The sequence below is a fragment of the Helianthus annuus genome, chromosome 5 (genome assembly GCF_002127325.2).
Source record: "Helianthus annuus cultivar XRQ/B chromosome 5, HanXRQr2.0-SUNRISE, whole genome shotgun sequence".
NCBI classification, from domain to species: Eukaryota; Viridiplantae; Streptophyta; class Magnoliopsida; order Asterales; family Asteraceae; genus Helianthus; species Helianthus annuus.
The window spans coordinates 132,046,157-132,066,954 of NC_035437.2; the positions used below are offsets into that span (position 1 = coordinate 132,046,157).

Consider the following 20,798-nt stretch of genomic DNA (forward strand, 5'->3'; position numbering starts at 1 on the left):
AATTAATTGATCTTATAAAATTAAGTAATAAATATATTCTTTTATAAATTTGATTATTTTAAATATAAATACATATTAAAGCTAAAATCATATTTGTTATTCCACTAAATGAGTTTCTAATAATTTGGAATAATTTTGGCACTTGTTAAATGATTAGCCTGTTAAATTATTATTTTTGTAATTATTTACAATTCAATTGATTTATAAAATAAAAATATTGGTTTTTGGTATTTTTCTAAATATTTAATTGGGTATTCTAACTCTCCAAATAGGGGAACCTAATTTCGTAGAATTGCTGCTTGTTATTTATTTTATAATTCTTTAGGGTTGTTATATTAATTTTTACGATAATATATTGTCGGATTTCACAAATTGTGTGGTTGTATATTTAGTGGATCGAATTTTCACAAACGGTGAGTAAATTATATTCTCATTTTTGTATTAACTTTTTGGGGTGTATCATTCTATCACAAATTTTCTTATTCCTTTTTAATTTTTATCTAGCATGCAATATCAGTGTGTAGTTTATTTATTATTTGGTTATGTGTTCATTCGGTTATTGAATTTAGTCAAGCAAGCATATTTTGGATTCACGCTCTTTCTCATGAGTATGGGATGTGGTATCGACTCACACTTTCTTTCATAGGAAGACCTTTTTTCATTACTATTACTATGGGAAGTTGGTATCGCGACCTGATTTAGTCACACCCTTGTGGGTGTGGGATACAAGCATTTGGTTTTGGTTTATTTTGTCACACCCCCCAAATTACTATATGCTAGTTTTACCGCGAGGCCTGTGACGTACCAGGATCTTGCCACTAATCATGTAGAACTAATAGTAAACAATATTAAACACAATCATCATATCCAACATGAATAGTGTATTCCAAAATAAAGGTTTAAACAAAAGTATGTATTCAGCGGAAGCAAAAGTAAATGTTTCAAAACAACCAAAACCATATTGTTTTAAAATTCATAATATTAAATGTTCTCTTCAAACAACACGCAACATGACACTTCAAGCTCCTTAGACTGCAAGTTTCTGTGCACTGATGTACCTAACGACCTGCAAATCAAGCATAAGAGTGTCAATAGAAAGTTGGCAAATCCACTGGTTTTGTTCAACATAAATAATACATTCAAACATTTGAATAAGGGTTATGTGGGTTGATCTGAAAAATATAGTGTTAAAATATGACCAAAAAGCCAAATCATTTTGAATTCAATAGAATTAAAAGCTTCAATTGTTATCTAGAAGAAAAACCGTACTCCAATTGTTCTGTGTAGGTAAATTAAACCAATTGCATATATAAATATCTGTTATTATATTTATATAAATACATGATATTTCAAAATGAGGATCTAAAAGATTTGGGGGACCAAACACAGGGTTTACTTTTTTTTTGTTAAGTAGGCAACCCTGTATAGGACGACTATACAGTTATCAAACTAGGAAACAATAATAGGTGTGCGTTTACCTCACACACCACCAACCGCGGGTTTCATCGAGGCGTTTGAGATATACCAGCCTGACATATGACAAGCAAACTTAGATAATCTAAACACATACGAAAAAATAAAAACAAAAATAAAATTTGAATTATTTTCTATTTTTTATATAATATAATTTACCATGTCAAAAGGCTTTAGGTGGTAATATATATAGATCATCATTGTTAAGTAAAAATCACACCTTAATATTATAATTTTGTTTAAATCCATATCAGATTATATAAAACAATATTTTGTATTTTTAATTTTACATCGCTTGATTCCTCTTTTCTTTCTTCCTTTTTTTTTTTTTGCAATTTTGCCTTTGACTTTCTCAAGTAGTTTGAATGGTTTTGGATTTTACCTTTCTCAATTGAGCCCTTGAAACGCCATGAACAATCAACATGCTATAGTCTGCTCCAAAATGATTAGCCAGACCCGTTTGTGATGTGAGATCGGTGAATAACACCAAACCTAATATTTATAACCAATGAAACAAGCAAAAAACATAAAATCCTCATAACTACACATCAAAGTGATGTGAGATCGGTAAATAATAGCAAACCTAACATTTATAAGCAACAAAACAAACAAAACAAACACAAAATCCTCATAACTACATCTCAAATAAGGAACAAAAAAAAAATCCTCATAACTACACGTCAAATAGGGAACAAAAAGAATATTTGTTACAAATTCTTCTTCATTTGTTTATAGATCCATTCTAGAACATGCTTATACAAAAATAAAAATTCTAAAAATGTATTTGGCAATGAATTTCTTAAATTTTCAAACCGATAGAGTTAGTTTGCGTATATGTTACATCAAAACCAACAAAATCAAAGCATACATATCCATACAATTAATTAAACCAAAATTTTCACATTAGTACTTTTGAAAACAAAAAGCGATTTTTAAAAATATAAAGAAAGATTATGAGGCAAATCAAATTAGATAAAAGTAAAATAAATAAAAGCTCTTACATTTGCACGGAAAAAGAGATGCCATCTTTGGGGCAAGGATGTGGATGAATGAGAGAAGAAAGGGTGCGGCGGTGATTGAGTGATTATAATGAATATGGTATTGTGTTTGTTTAAATAGGAACTGTGGGGTTACCCTAATGCAAAATTTACTATAATTACCCTAAGAATTTTAAGAGGTTTCAAAATTGAACCCAACTATTATAGAAAATATCATTTTGATCTATCATAATGCAAATAAAGTTATTCTTTTACTAGTAAATTAGAGTTTTCGACCTTTAGGTATATTGTGAATTTCACTTTTAATCCTAAACATAACGAACCGACAAAGTTGATCCTTTATGTTCATATGTTGTGATAGTTTATGTCTTGTTGTTTAACGACAGTTAATTTTATATGTAAAGTTTGGTTACGTGTCTTGCACATTAATAGGGCAAATTAGATTTCTTTTTACCCTTTTAATGAAAAAAGTAAATTATGTTTTTGGTGCATGTGGTTAAGTTACTTTAACTGTATCAGCTCATAAAGGAGTTTTATGACACTTCAACCACCAATGCCATTTGCCTAACATTTTTAGCCTCTAAAATTAACTCCATCCATGTAATTCCTTAAAATCCTGGTACCTTTCCTTTACATGAGGGGCACTTTAGTTAAATCTTGTTTAATACAAGAGGTAACTTAAAATATGAAGTACACTAGCTTATAAACCCGTGTATTACAAAGGACTAAAAAATCTAGATTGACTATCATCTTAACTTGTAAGTGTTATAAACCTGTGTATTACATGGGTTGAATATATAAAAAATTAAATCATATATTTCTATATAATCCTTATCACACGATTAAAGAATGTAATAATATTATAATCTTATACATTCACAATTCATGAATTTTATCATGTAGAAATCAATTAAAAATAGAAAATAAATCAATATAAATATTTTAAACATTGTTAATAATTTATTTTTTTACATAATATATAAATATTCTGATTTTTTAAAAATTCAATTGTTTTCCTTTTTCGTCGGGAGAATTGCTCAAAGAAAATGTCAGGAAACGAAACCGGCTGTAATAACGAAACCGGCTGTAATTGTTGGTAATTATTTGCAATTAATTGATCTTATAAAATTAAGTAATAAATATATTCTTTTATAATTTGATTACTTTAAATATAAATACATATTTAAGCTAAAATCAGATTAGTTATTCCACTAAATGAGTTTTCAATAATTTGGAATAATTTTGGCACTTGTTGAATGATTAGCCTGTTAAATTATTATTTTTGTAATTATTTACAATTCAGTTGATTTATAAAATAAAAATATTGGTTTTTGGTATTTTTCTAAATATTTAATTGGGTATTCTAACTCTCCAAATAGGGGAACCTAATTTCGTAGAATTGCTGCTTGTTATTTATTTTATAATTCTTTAGGGTTGTTATATTAATTTTTACGATAATATATTGTCGAATTTCACAAATTGTGTGGTTGTATATTTAGTGGTTCGAATTTTCACAAACAGTGAGTAAATTATATTCTCATTTTTGCATTAACTTTTTGGGGTGTAACATTCTATCACAAATTTTCTTATTCCTTTTTAATTGTTATCTAGCATGCAATATCAGTGTGTAGTTTATTTATTATTTGGTTATGTGTTCATTCGGTTATTGAATTTAGTCAAGCAAGCATATTTTGGATTCACGCTCTTTCCTCATGTGTGGTATCGACTCAAACTTTCTTTCATGGGATGGCATTTTTTCATTACTATGGGAAGTTGGTATCGCGACCTGATTTAGTCACACCCTTGTGGGTGTGGGATACAAGCATTTGGTTTTGGTTTATTTTGTCACACCCCCAAATTACCATATGCCGGTTTTACCGCAAGGCGTGTGACGTACCAGGATCTTGCCACTAATCATGTAGAACTAATAGTAAACAATATTAAACACAATCATCATATCCAACATCCAACATGAATAGTGTATTCCAAAATAAACGTTTCAAACAAAAGTATGTATTTAGCGGAAGCAAAAGTAAATGTTTCCAAACAACCAAAACCATATTGTTTTAAAATTCATAATATTAAATGTTCTCTTCAAACAACACGCAACATGACACTTCAAGCTCCTTAGACTGCAAGTTTCTGTGCACTGATGTACCTAACGAAATGCAAATCAAGCATAAGAGTGTCAATAGAAAGTTGGCAAGTCCACTGGTTTTGTTCAACGTAAATAATACATTCAAACATTTGAAATATGGGTTATGTGGGTTGATCTGAAAAATATAGTGTTAAAATATGACCAAAAAGCCAAATCATTTTGAATTCAATAGAATTAAAAGCTTCAGTTGTTATCTAGAAGAAAAACCATACTCCAATTTTTCTATGTAGGTAAATTAAACCAATTACATATATAAATATTAGTTATTATATTTATATAAATACATGATATTTCAAAATGAGGATCTAAAAAATTTGGGGGACCAAACATAGGGTTTACTTTTTTTGTTAAGTAGGCAACCCTGTATAGGACGACTATACAGTTATCAAACTAGGAAACAATAATAGGTGTGCGTTTACCTCACACACCACCAACCGCGGGTTTCATCAAGACGTTTGACATATACCAGCCTGACATATGACAAGCAAACTTAGATAATCTAAACACATACAAAAAAATAAAAACAAAAATAAAATTTGAATTATTTTCTATTTTTTATATAATATAATTTACCATGTCAAAAGGCTTTAGGTGGTAATATATATAGATCATCATTGTGAAGTAAAAATTGTGACAACTGGCACAAAACCGGTAATTTCCGTACAATTTAATTAATATTTAATAACTGCAATTATGTGCTTAAATGTCAACATTGTCTAATTACATGCTATACATGTGAATTCATGCACGTTTTATACTATAAATATTGCTTTATGCGTTAATGATAGCGTTGCGTCAGAAATACTAGTAAACTCACCGGTAAGACACATTGTGTCAACAATTCTGCAGAAAGAAGTCAGACAATAGAATTGGGGCCTAGGAGTAGGTCCAAAGTCTAAAATACATTAAAACCCAAATATGGATACAAGGGTTAACATATAGACTTTCCGAAAGCTAGAATATGCACTAAAAAGCACCCGAAACGCACTTTAAATGCAGAATTATGCACAAATCAGCTATAATTAGCTTTTTAACACATAAATATCATGCAGAATTCACGTTTTATTATCCAGAATACCCTCCTAAGTGTCGGGAATTGAAAGGGTCACAAAAGGATACTTAAAGATCACTATACGGAATAGTTTGACACTTTAACGAACCGGTATTTAACCGAACAACCGGACATTACCCGAAACACCAAAATTATACTAGAAGCATTGTTTTAATGTTTCTGAGCTAGTTATGATCCCCGAACACCTTAACACACTATATAACACATCATACACTTAAGCACTAATCAATACTCTTTGGATTTCAACTAGTAACTTAACTTAACATTAAAACTTACACATTACCCCCCCCCCTCATATTAACGGTCACAAGTGGGTCCCCCACTTAAGATTTCTTTTCATTCACTAGATATCCCTTGATTCTATATGATCTTATGAAGACTTACTAAAGATCTTGCTATGTACTCTAGAGACACATTACACATTGGACTAATCTTAAACATGGTTATAAGTATAACCATTCTCATTCACCTTGCACACACCATCAACCTCCTTCCCTTACCCTCCATTCTCGGCCGATCCTAGTCCCCACATCACCACCACTTTCATCCAATCTTCATCCAATTCCAAGCTTATCCTAAGGTGTAAGAAGGTGATTAAGGAAGCTTGGAGCTTGTGGATCTTGAAGGACCTTCTTCATTTGCTATTAACCAACCCATTTATCATCTTCAACATCTTGTGTTCTTCCCTAGCCCTTGTGCTAGTTGTAAGCTTCTTATCACTTGTTTTCACTTCATATTTTGATGATTAAAAGATGATAAACAATGTTAATCTTTAAGAACACTAAAGAACATGATCATGATACTTTAACATAAGCATAAAAATATAAGAATACATGTTGATTGTGTTGATTTGCTTCTTGATGATTGATGGTTTGTGTTTGTGATGTTAGACATCATAAGAAACCTACTAGATTGTGATTAAACACATGATCTAGTAAGTTAAGGTGGTGATCTTGTGAAAGACCAAGATCATCATGCTTTATGTCTTCATGAACTTGGATGATGGAGTTGGTTTTCATATGAGAAGATGATTTAAACAAAATACAAATCTTGTAAATAGATGATTACAAAAATAATTTTCTCAAGAAACCAAGTTTATGTATGAGATTTACAAAGTTATGGTTTCTAAATAAACTAACCATGTTTTTAGTTTTTAAACAAGACTAGAAACATGTTTGTAACAAGAAAAATACAAAAGAAATATTTTTAGAAAAATCATCTTACAAGTTGTAAATGACTAAATCTTTCAAGAATGTGATTTAGAGACAATTAAATATGTTTTTAAGGATAACTAAACCTCCTAAATAACATGGTAAGTTACTACAAGTTTTTACAAAACTTCAAGTTCATGATGTAGCGTAATTTACTTGATTTTGACACTCGGTAAGTGTTGAATGAGTCGATGATTGTTTGTGATGATTTTAAAAGAAAATAAACACATGTTCTGAAAACATGGGAAACCTCCATTATTAGGGGAAACTATGTCAAAATTTCTATAGAATTTTGACACTTAGAAAAATATAAGTTTTGGTGAAACTTATTCCCTAAAAATACTTACCAAAGTTTCCCTAATTTTTATGTAAACTTCAATGATTTCTTCAAGATAAAAATTGATATTAAGTATGTATATTTTTGAGGAAAATATATACATTTATTGATCATCAAATTTTGTGCTAAGTGTATGTAGTATGTATTATACGTAAATAGTGTATTAGGGCTTGAAAATACATTAAATACTCCTAAGGAGTAAAAATACAAAATACACATACAACATGCATAGACAAGCACAAGAGAATATATTTATGAAAATATATTTCTTAAAAGATTATGTAACTTGGACAAGTTACAGACTTAAAACGTCTTTTGGACAAAATGTATAACTCGGGTGAAAAATACAAGATACTTATATTTATTTTTGAGAAAATAATATAAGTAAGATATGTAGTTAAAAATATAAGTTATTTTTAACAACAAAGAACAAATACATAAAAGATGGTGACTTGTATAGTGACTAACGTTAATAAAACACGTATAGGTCACGACGCTATATAAGCAAACCCGGTGAAGTTTACGGCGCAAGAAACGCAAAGTTGTGAGTTCATGTCCCCACTTTTAATCTTTTACATGCTTTTTAAACTTGGGGAAAATACATGTGTTATGGTATGTTGGATACAAAAACTAAAGAATGATACTTTAGATCATGTCACGAGTAGGGTACCAGAAGCACCATTAATCGTGTACATACTAAGACCGCAGAACAAAAGGTTAGATCTAATGGGTTTCGGGCAGCCACACTCTTGGTGATCACTAGTACGAAGTAGTGCTTTTGTGTCTCAGTTGTGAATCGACTACTAAATGCCTATGGTTTGGATGCTTCCTATGTCGTGTCACATGTTAATGGCCTTGCAAACCATCAGCGTTCTCGATTTCCTTATACTTACAGAAATACTTGATTTATACAAATTACATACCATGTTTTCATACAAAGTATACAAACGTTCAATACAAAAACTGCATGAATTCACACCAACATTATGTTGACGATTTTCCAAAAACTCACATGTATTTCAGGTAACCAAAGTGGATGTGCGCGCGGTCTTACTCTTGCTCTTGGATGTTGTTTATGTTTATCTTTATGCTGTCTTGTGATGTAAACATTTAACCTATGTTTTCAGTTATGTAATGTTTAGCATTTGGGGTTATTTTTACGAGCATGTAGTATGTTTACCAGTCGTATGCAATGAGAACCTTTCATGATCACACCTCGTGCTTCCGCCTTAGAAAGGGGTGTGACAGATTGGTATCAGAGCTGCGATTGTAGTGAACTAGGATTCCTTCTCGAGTCTAGACTACAATCTTTAGGATCCTTTCACGAAAACAATTTTTCAAAAAGTTTTCATTGCATAAAACGTTCCGCGACATCCACTACCTGAAACTTTTTTCAAAGAGTCAAGAAAAGACACTGCGAAACTTAGGGTGCACTGGAGTAGCACTTGTCTTTGATTAAGAATTACTTGCGATTATGTGTGATAATTGATATATACATATACTAGGAATAGAATATCTCAGGTACTCGTGACTTTACCTGAAATCAATGGCCTATCTGAAGGAAGTGATATGAGGATGAAACGAACTGTGCAGAGTGTGCAAGGAGTTACGTAATTATGGATGCATACATAATTAAGGAATTCAGTGCACAGAAACCATAGCAAGTTTTGTCACGTATCATAAGAGATTCTTCCAGCACAAGAAAAGGTCAAACGTGCACACCCTCACCCCCCAGCCTGTTAAATACTCTGTTGGAGTAATAATTTAGGGTACAAAGATAGGAACCGCCAATGTGAATAAAGATATTTTGTCCTTTACATATATAAAACTTGTACCATGGGGTGATGTAACCCTTATGCATTTTGTTTACTTCGCAAACAATGATGTAACAAGTTGTTCTGGTATGTGTAAAGACTCGGTGAATATCTTATGACACATCAATATTTATCTATTTATGCATGCTTATTACTGTATAAATTGATTTATACACTTGGCGGATTGTTTGATGTCACTTATGTGGGTATATGTATGTGTATATACTACTACTGACTCGTATAACGATATCAAACAAATTTCTAACCCTATTGTGTTGTGTTCTTTCAGAACATGGCACCCAGGAGAGCTGTGAACAATCAGGATTCTGATCAACCCCCTCCTCCTCTTCTGCCAAGGACCGCTAAGGAACTGAACGCCCTACTGGAAGAAAGGATCTCCGCAGCTATCGCCCAGTACGAGGCGAACCGCACCGAACACAGTGGAGGACCAAGCAATGCAAGACGTAATGGGAATGGAGATTCATCTGGAGGAAACGCAGCTCAAGGCTGCACTTTCAAGCAGTTTCTCGACTGCAAACCGCTAAACTACGACGACACTAGAGGTGCAGTGGTGTTTGTACGCTGGATAGAGAAGACTGATGCCACTATCCGTATGAGCACATGTACCGCGGATCAGCAAATCAGTTTTTCTACGGGGTTGTTTGTTGATGAAGCTTTGACTTGGTGGAATTTGCAAGTCCATACTCTGGGTGATGATGTTGCGTACGGCATGACGTGGGATGAGCTAAAGGAACGTATGAGAGAAAAGTATTGCTCATGTGCTGAACTCCAAAGGTTGGAAACTGAGTTCTGGCACTTGACCATGGAAGGTGCTGACATTACTGGTTACACTCGAAGGTTCCACGATTTGTCGAGAGTGATCCCCTACATGGTGACTCCCGAATTTAAGCACATTGAGCGCTACATCTGGGGATTGGCACCGGAATTTCACAGCTTGGTGACTGCAGCAAAACCTGAAACAATCACTCAGGCTGTAACTCTGGCTGTCAGCCTTACTGAAGATGCTGCTCGTATGAAGAAGTTATCGCTAAACCCAACTGAAAAGACCGAGACACATGCTGAGTCGTCTGGTGACAAGAAAAGGAAGCATGCGAACCTGAATCAAGCGACACGTAACAACAAGGGTACCAACAATAAGAAGCGAGACCCCAACCCGCCTCAGGAGGCGAAAACTCTTGCAACCATAAATGACGTTCCTGCCAAAGGTGTCACACCCCCAAAATCCACGATGCGGAGTATCACCGCTTGGAGGCGTGACGCGACCAGGATCGAGCCACCAATCATATTGAACAACGTATTTAAGTAAATAAAACCAACCACAATACAATTGGTGACCAGAAGGAAGTTAACCAAGTTCAATTTAAACAGCAGGAGCATACGACGTTAAACCATAACATAAGTTCGTAGTTCATAAGTTTAAAGACCCCAAACATAAGTTTCATAAGTTCATAAAGTTTATTTATTGAGTACGGGACATAACAGTTCGCATCCCACAACGACCACCTCCATGTGCAAACCCCATAGCATCTAGCGACCTGCAAAGCATGCAACAACAAGTCAACAACAAAGTTGAGTGAGTTCACGGTTGGTTGTCCATTTTAGAGTTGTTTCCAAAAACGTAGTTTAACCTTAATCAGCTATCCAGCCGTGGGGGTTACCCCATAGTTCGAAAACGTTTATTAGTTAACCATCCCATGTCCACCTTCCCTGGCTATCCAGTCCGACACTCCGACCGTGGGGGCTACCCCATTATTTAAACTACCAGACTCGTTTATCATATCGACTACTAACGAAAATTACTAATTCCCTAGCGTCGGTGTCTATCATCACCGACGTGCCATAGTCTATTAGTACACGCCCGTCCGACTAGCACGGTGTGAGGTTTGTTAAACCTAATAGCGCTATTAACTAATGACCCGATCGCCATAGCCTCGGCGATTAAGTCGATACAAAAGGGAGGGACTTCGCTGATAGAGTTCTAGTCCAGTAAGTCTAAGTACGTCCCAAGGACGAGGAATTCACATTCCTGAACGCGTCCCAAAGGACGAGGAATCCCTATTCCTGAACCCATTCCCATTCCCACCGGGAATTTACCATGCTTTGTAGAAAAGTGTGAACTCACCTCGGTTTGCTCGGTTAGATTAGTTACTCTAATAAATCAGGAATTCAAGCACGTCCTAATAAGGTATAGATAACAATCAATTTCTCATGCACAACATGTATGGTTTATCTACCCATTACTTTTATCACATATCACACAATTTAAACGTCAACGCACTTTGCTAAGTTATATATTATTTTACCCTAAAATAATATAACGGTAAAATAAACAAATATTCACACAAGAGTTTTAGTATACAATATATATTTTAAATATATATTTATCAAATTTTATTTACGAAAGTCAACCTCCGATACTTGGTGTTTTGTTACAAAAATTATGGCGAAGTTTATATTCGAAAAGCAAGTTATAAAATACACTCGTAACGCTTGTTTTAGAAAGATATTTTCTAAGTGTTGGGATTTTATAAAATTTCACCAGAGTTTCCTTTGTAAATGGAGGTGTCCATGCTTACTAGCATATCATTTTCTTTTCAAAAATTCATTCAAACAATTCTCAATCATCAACATACAATCTCTATTTACCAAACTTTTCAAAAACAAGCATAAACTATAAACTCATGAACTTGAAAATTTATAAAAATATGTAGTAACTTACTAGTGTCCTTAGTAAGTCTTGTTACCTTTTAAAATGTGATTAGTTCTTTAAAAACTTTATTTTTAAAGAGTTTGTGTGTTTACAACTTCCAATCTTATTTTCTAAAAATATTTCTTCATGAAATTTTCTTGTCATACAAGTGTTTCTACACTTGTTTATTCACCAAAAATGTAATTAGTTTATGTAAGATCCAAGTTTTAATGAAACTTATATTTTTCACTTGGTTCTTTCGAAAAAACCACCCATAGATCTTTAGATCTACATAATTATAACCTACTTTGATCTTTATTTTTGAAGAAAATATTCATTCATTCAAGTTCATAGTTTATGTGTGGATGATTCCATCATCCTACAACATTCTTACTTTCTCATCTTGCTAGATCATGTTTTTAATCATGATCTAGCAAGACTACATGGTGATTCACATCATTTCTACTAACAAACAATGATCAACAAGCATATCAACACTAAACAACATGATTTCTTCATAACTTTAGCTTATGTTCATGTTTCAAGTTCAAGCTTCTTAGTGTTCTTTAAGTTTATCATCAAGTAACCTACTTTAACCACTTAAACATGTAAAATGCAAGGATCTAAGTTTTTACCATTAGTTCAAGACTAGGGAAGTTCAAGTGAAGAAATGTGGTGGATAAAAGAAGATATGAGAGGTCCTTCAACTTCCGAAGCCACTAAGCTTCCTTGTATGAACTTTAACACCTTCGTATGCTCTTGGAATGGTTGAAGAAGATTGGATGAAGGTGAATGTGTGGGAGTGTGGGTTCGGCCGAGAGGTGAAGAGGGAGGAGGAGAAGAGTTAGTGTGTTGTGTGTTGTTGTTGAATGAAGGGCTAGGACACAAGGGTTTATCTTATAACCATAATACTACGATAACCCATGGATAATGTGTCCCTAGGAGTACAAGACATATCTAAATAAACAATTCAAATAAAATCAAGTGTGTCCTTCTTGTCTCCTAACCGGTTTGGGGGGGGGGGGTTGGTCTAGTTGGGTTTCAATTGTTTAGTTACTAATCTAGTTAGAAATCAAGTGTTTAGTTAGTGCATTATGGTGTGTTATTAAATATATAGTGTGTTAGGGTGTTCGGGGACCCTAACTAGCTCAAAAAATAGAAATAATGTGTTTGACAATATTTTTGTGTTCCGGGTAAAGTCCGCTTGTTCGGTTCGGTGTTGTTCTGTCACACCTTCAAATTACCACTTAGGGAGTGTCCCTGTTAGGCGTGTGACTACTAGTAATGAGCCACCAATTACATTGAATCCATAAGTTTAAAATAAAGTTTCATCGTTTAATAGTAATAAAATCCAAACATAAGTAATTCGAAAACCATCAAGTTCAGCGGAAGCGTTAACATAACATAATGTAAATATTTTCCAACAACCATAGTAAATAAATGTTTAATAAATAAACCCATCAATGCCACCATGACCACTCACGCCCTCCAGCCAGCAAGTTCCTGTTCCCAAGTACCTAACGACCTGCGAGCATGTAACAAGTGTATCAGACAAAGCTGGCGAGTCCACAGTTTAAGAAAACGTTTATTACCAGTTGAATGTAAACAGTTCAATAACCAATGCAAGTAATATTGTTAATATCTCAATTCCAAACAAGACGGCTCCTAAAGTACATGACTGCCCTTTCCCACGTACTCCTATCCAGTACTGGGCCCGACTGGGTCATTAGTTCACATCCGTCCTTTCTAGGAGCGGTGTGAGGGTGCCAAACCTAAGTAGCGCTACCAACTAATACCCGTTACCCTCCAGGTAACAATATAAGGGACTTACAAGAATGATAGGTGAGAATATTAACCAATATACCCGTTTTTACCCGAAAGACTTATCCCTCCACGGGATACCCACTGACTGTCCCCAACCACTGGGACGCATGCTCGAATGTAGTGAACTCACCTTTGTTTTGCTCGGTAAGATTATTTATTCGGTTAACAGTTTGATCAATCCCGCTCTAAAAGGGTTATCGACATAATCAGTTCCAGCTAATGTGCATGTTCAAGATTTACATCAAAATACCTACGTATACACATATATATAACACACGAACACACAAGTGCAAAACCGAATCACAACAGTTCTATTCATCCACATGAAGCACCAATCAGTTGCCTAACATGTAACCATTCAGTATGCCCTTTTCATGCACGTGTAATGTACCAATACATTCATGTCAATTTATTTCTTTCATCTAGGACACTAATCAAGTGCATAATAGGTAACTACTCAAGCTGAATATATGTGTTTATTATGTACGTTCCTACATAATCTGCTAATACATCTTTTAATTCCAACCTTCACACATGCAAGTCTCAACAATACCACTTGTTTATACTACAAATACATATTCTGACCCCTTTATTAATTTGGGCCCACTATAATCAATTTGATTTGCAAGTTCTTACAAACTTTCAACGTGTGCAGAACACTGTTTGATAGGATCATGAGACAAGCACATGGGCCGCCACTTTGTGCTACTTATCTAAGTAATCATTATATGCACTATAGACTAAAGCACTTAAATGTAAACATTCATATATGGACCAAACTCACATGTCTGTTAGCATGCAACCCTTACTTCATTCAATGTCATCATCCACTAATATCATTGTCATGCACCTCATAATTCAATTCATCACAATCCAACTGATTCATACACGTGTTTACCATAGCCATGCATCAAAAATTCATTAATGAACAACCCTACACCCTAACCATCGATCATCATGAATACAGTTACACACATACGTTCACACCATTCATGTTGACACACCAAATCATTATAAACACATAATCCTCATTAGGTAAGTCGACGGCTGTCGATATGAACCCTAACATGTCAAGTAGTACTACCTAGCCATCACCGATTTGCATTAACCTGTGCACTAGAACACCAAGTTATCCATTACTCATGCAACCCGTTCAATTAATCTATAAACAGTATACCAAATTATGTAATACAATCACACATAAGCACACAATCATGAATATGGAGTGATAAACTTAGATGATGCTCATACGTACCCGAATACAAGAAGGTTGACGAGAGGGGAAGAGGGTTTTGCTATGGTGCTGCCGTCGGGTCGTTGATGAGAGAAAATGAGAGAACTAGGGTTTGGGATATGATTGTGATAATCATTGCACGTAAATTACATGTAATTATAAGCTAAGCCCAATGCCAGTTTCTAAACCAGCGTCCACTTGGGCTTTACCAAGCCCAATCGCACATCTAAGTAATGAAACGAATCCAGCTTGGGCTTTGGTTGATGTTGGGCTCGGGCGATGCAATTTAAGATAATTTGTGCATATGAGCCGGTTATGAACTAAACGTGACCCACTTCTAACTAAATGTATATTAAGACGCGGCCCAACCACAAAAGGTACGAAGGACAAATTAAAGTACTAACACTACACGGTAAATCACAATTAAAGGGAATGAATAACGAGAGGCTAGGATTTGATAAATAACATTACTAACCTCGGAGGTTTGGGTTGTCACATCATCCCCAACTTGAAAGAAATTTCGTCCCGAAATTTGACAAGTATTCCCAGAGGAATGAAGTGAGAATTCAAGGTTGTTGTGGATTTTGCTCAGGTGCTACATGTTCCGTTAAAGTGCTTAATTAATCCGTAATGTGTCCTATATATTTATTTTTGTAACATTTTTAATTTTCAACACTCAGGAAAGCATAACGGACTATTTGGTAACTTTTCTGTACACTACTAGTATGTTAACAAGCACAAGTAAGTATAATACAGTAATCAGAAAGCAGTTAAGTAATTCAGCACAGTCATCAAGTACTTTAATTAATATTAATGGATCGTACGGAATACATGGAATTATGAGGGTTGTCACATTCTCCCCCTGTTAAGAAAATTTCGTCCCGAAATTTAGCACGTGGTTACCGAGGAAGCTAGTTAAGTTGCGTTGGTTTCCTGGTTTTCCTGGGGTGTCACATCATCCCCCCGTTGGTTTGGAATTTCACCCCGAAATTCCGTAGTAGCTTCAGCCTCAGTAATGGTTGCACTTTTCTTAAATAGCTGGGGATACTTGAGTTTCATTTGGTCTTCTCGTTCCCAGGTATACTCTGGGCCACGACGGGAATCCCAACGAACTCGGACGAGAGGTATCCTGGTGCGCTTGAGAATCTTAACATCTCGATCCGCAATCTCTACTGGTTCTTCGACGAATCGCAGCTGGTGGTCGATAGTGAGCTCCTTAAGGGGAACTATGAGTGTCTCGTCTGAGAGACACTTCTTCAGATTTGACACGTGGAATACGTTGTGAACTCCGCTGAGTTCTATCGGTAGATTCAGCCTGTAAGCTACTTTGCCAATTTTCTCAATGATTTCGAACGGTTCGACATAACGCGGATTGAGCTTGCCTCGTTTGCCAAAACAAACTACACCTTTCCAAGGTGAGACTTTGAGTAGCACTCGATCCCCAACCTGGAACTCGAGTGGCTTTCTTCGCTTATCAGCATAGCTTTTCTGACGGTCACGAGTTGCCGCCATTCGTTGTCGTATCTGAGCAATCTTCTCGGTTGTATCTACTACAAGTTCTGGGCCAGCGATTTGGCTGTCGCCAACCTCTGCCCAACAGAGAGGTGATCAGCACTTCCGTCCATACAATGCCTCAAACGGAGCGGCCTGGATGCTGGTGTGGTAACTGTTGTTATATGAAAACTCCACTAACGGGAGGTGTTTTTCCCAGCCATTACCGAAGTGGATTACACATGCCCTAAGCATGTCTTCAAGGGTTTGGATGGTGCATTCAGATTGCCCATCCGTCTGTGGATGGTAAGCAGTGCTCATATCTAAACGTGAGCCAAAAGACTTGTGCATAGCTTGCCACAGTTCAGAAGTAAAACGCGTGTCACGATCAGAAATGATGGAGGTTGGCACTCCGTGCCTTGATACCACTTCCTTTAGATAGATGTCTGCTAGAGTAGAAAACTTATCTGTTTCCTTGATAGCCAGGAAATGTGCAGACTTTGTCAGTCGATCCACGATCACCCAAATGGTATCATTTCCGCGTTGAGATCTGGGAAGGCCAGTAACGAAATCCATGGAAATTTGCTCCCATTTCAATTTAGGTATCTCTGGTTGTTGAAGTGGGCCTGATGGTTTCTGGTATTCGACCTTGACCCTAGCACAAGTCAAGCATTTACTGACGTAGGTTGCTATGCTGGCTTTCATACCAGGCCACCAGTATGTAGTCTTTAGGTCGTGGTACATCTTATCCGAACCTGGATGTACTAAATAACGAGACTTATGTGATTCATCCATCACAAGCTCGCGTAAGTCTCCATAAAGTGGAACCCAGATGCGTCCGTTAACATAGTAGGCGTCGTTTTCCTTTCGTTCTAGCCGCTGCCTCGATCTTCGTAAGGACTCAGCCCTGATGTTCTCTGCTTTCAATGCTTCAACCTGAGCATCGCGAATCTGAGTGGGAAGGTTAGATTGGATGTTAAGCTGTAACGCACGTACATGCTTAGGTATAGTATCCTTTTGGCTGAGGGCGTCGGCCACAACATTGGCCTTGCCCGGGTGGTATTTGATAGCGCATTCATAATTGTTCAATAGCTCGACCCATCGGCGTTGTCACATGTTTAGCTCCTTTTGCTTGAAGATATGCTCGAGACTCCTGTGATCGGTGTAAATGGTGCACTTGGTACCGTACAGGTAATGTCTCCATATCTTAAGTGCGAAAACAACTGCTCCCAATTCCAAGTCGTGCGTAGTGTAGTTCCTTTCGTGAACCTTAAGTTGGCGAGATGCGTAAGCAATGACCTTGTCACGTTGCATCAACACGCAACCAAGTCCTTGGATGGAAGCGTCGCCGTAAAATCATTTGTGCCTTCGGTCAATGAGAGGATAGGTGCGCTACAATGTCTATCTTTCAAGTGTTGAAATGCGGACTCCTGTGCATCACCCCAACGATAGGTGACACCCTTCTGAGTTAGTGAAGTGAGAGGTTGCGCAATCTTTGAGAAATCTTTGATGAATCTTCTGTAATACCCTGCCAAACCCAAGAATTGGCGGATTTCTGTTGGTGTGCGGGGTGCAGGCCAGTTCTTGATCGAGTCAACCTTGGATGGATCAACATGAATTCCATCCTTGTTTACCACATGTTTCTGACATCAACCAACTACCCACAGTATTAAGAGCGATTACAATGTTTCTGACATCAACCAACTACCCACAGTATTTGTCACTCGACCGGATCTGTGACTGTGGTCATATCACCATTGGCTGCCCCAATGAATGACGTATATCACTGTTCGGGCTTATTTGCCTAACCTGTGTTAGGGCTTATTAGCCTAACCCTGTGATACTTCACTGTTAGGGCTTATTTTCCTAACCTATGTTAGGGCTTATTTGCCTAACCCCGTGAGAAATTAATATTGTGCACAATACCCCACATACCGGCTGTAATTTGGTGATTACAAAGACTTAATCCCTATAATTATAACCTTGAAAATAAACATGATTTTGAAAGTAATTTGGAAAAAAGAGAATGACTCACTTCATAAGCATGTAGTATTGATTTAACAAGCTTCTTGATTCTACTCCTTCTGATAATTAAGCGTATATTTTATTGTTCTGGATCTTCTGATGATTTAACAGCTTGTTTGATTGTAAGTGTGTAGTTGGGAGTATTATGGTAGTTAAACATATAGTTTAACAGAAGGGAATACGTATTTGTGTAAAACCCAAATCAAACCTTAACGGTAGTCACGAGATTCGAACCTTTACGAACTCACAAAGTATAGTACTTTGGCATCCGTTTAACGAACTCACAAAGTATAGTACTTTGGATTCCCTTTAATGAAATTCACAAAGCACAACACTTTGGCATTCGTTAGATGGTTCCTGAATCGATCGGACAGAACATCGCTTTGGTGATTATTGGTTAGAACACCAACGTATAGAGAGAAGAAGAAAAGAAATGAGCAAGGAAGAATGAAATCCTAGGTTCTTATTTAAAGCAAGCAAGCAAGCACCTCAATAATCTTTCTGGTCGATGTGGGATAAATTGACATGTCTACCTACCTGCTTGACATGCTAGCTAGCTTGCTTATATATATTAATTCAGCTGCTTCGCTCGTTTTTGTCGTATAACTTTTAAAATATGACGTTTTATAAAACGGCGAATATGTCTTTAGAACGAGCATATTTTTATCTATGTTTTAACCTAAGTTTCATTAAAAACGGAGTAAGGTCAAAAAAATAATATATTTAATTATTAATAGTAAACGTTCTCATATACTCAACCCCATATATATTTATTTTTCATGTATATCTATTTAGGTGATTAATAAATCTTACTCAGCTTAATTAATCTTGCTTAGCTTAGCTTAACTAATCCTGCTTAGCTTAATTACTCCTGCTTAGCTTAATTAATCTTGCTTAACTTAATTAATTAATTAACTACTTAACTAATTAATTTATCTTAACTCTTATAATTTGCTTAGTTGATTACTTAACTTAATTAGCAGATTAATTGACTAGCTTAACTGCTAAGTTTCCTTAACAACTAAGTTTACTTAACTATTAAGTATTCTAGCGATTCTCTGTTTACGAGTTCTAATTTCTAGATACAATGGAACTCGTATTAGTGTATTAACTCATTCAACTTTAACGATAATCACGAGATAGAAACCCTTACAACGAATGACAAAGTGCGATACTTAAACATCCATCGAATTCACGACGAATGACAAAGTATAACCCGAGTTTGAGTAGCACTTAAACATCCATCATATAGTCTCAATCGATCGATCGGATAAAGTACCGTACTAGTGATTAGAGTTATTACCCTAATAACGGGCAGAGTTTCGGGATTTAGAAGGTATAATCCCGAGCTACTATTTTACTATAATAGAAGCTAATATTAAGAAAAGAATTGAGCGAAATGGAATGAAACCATCGACTGCTATTTATAGGCTGAAACTAGGGCGCCTCGCGGCCTGCCTGAAATCCAAATTTCTTGTTTTCTTGTTTTTTCATGTACATTAGGGTTTCAGGGGTTCGGGTTTCCACTTACGGAGCGTATTAGGATATTTTTGGGTGAGTCGTTACATCCTCCCCACCTTGTTTTAAATCTCGTCCTTGAGATTTGGACTATGATATCTTCTTGGGGTTATGTTACTTCTTTTAATTAATAGAAACAATATATTATGGGATGGAATCAAAAGATATTTGATAGGCATGAATTTTGAAATAAAATGACTTGGAGAAACAATAGGATTTAATGTCAGAAAGGAACTTACTCTGATCAATTAAGGGAGATTCTGAATTGATAAATCTCTATTTGTGAATGGAAGTATGAGAAATGATTTGTTAATGATTATCCCAAAAATAAATATTGTTTACTTAAATGGTAAGGATACAGTAGACAATAGAATTTAGTGTATCGTAATCTGAGTACATAATTGTACCAAGAATATTAAAATGACGAATCAAACAAATGACGTATGAATAAGGTTTATTATTAGCATAGGCTACAAATTTATACGGATACTGCAAGGTATTGTTATGATTGAAAGAACTCAATAATTATGGTGACCGAATAAATTCACCGTTTTTGAAATTAACTGAGAGTTTCAAGGAAGCGAATCTGGATATTTCAAAAGATGAGATGTTCAAACGAATGAGATGAAATGATATAGTTTCCAAGGTGATTAGGTTCAACCAAAAGATATATGATCAATAGATATATAAAGGATTTTTAGGATCAATAAAATTCTTTGTCAAAAGAAAGCTTACTTTGATTGGCAACTGCGGAATACTTAGAATCGACAGGTTCAAAAATGGAATAAAAGCATAAAAATGATTTGTCAAATATTGAATTATGATATAAGAAAATCGATGTGCTGAGATGAGTGAATTGCAAGGATACACGAAAGATAATAGGGTTAGTGTATTTTTGTCTTAATACATAATTGTATTCAGATGATTTTAATC

General features: G+C 35.4%; 1 long non-coding RNA gene across 2 annotated transcripts in view; it reads right to left on the reverse strand.

Annotated features, from left to right (window-relative positions):
• Positions 1 to 864: 864 nt before the first annotated feature.
• The window catches only part of LOC110939168, a 50,650-nt gene continuing 30,716 nt past the window's right edge, over positions 865 to 20,798 (reverse strand). The window contains exons 1-4 of one of the 2 annotated variants that reach the window (XR_002592029.2): positions 2,475 to 2,548; positions 1,856 to 1,965; positions 1,479 to 1,529; positions 865 to 1,066 (exon numbers count right to left, since the gene is read on the reverse strand). This is a non-coding gene — a long non-coding RNA (uncharacterized LOC110939168). Of the gene's footprint in view, positions 1,067 to 1,478; positions 1,530 to 1,855; positions 1,966 to 2,474; positions 2,549 to 20,798 lie in introns of those variants that run through there. The other variant, XR_002592030.2, reaches the window with a different exon arrangement.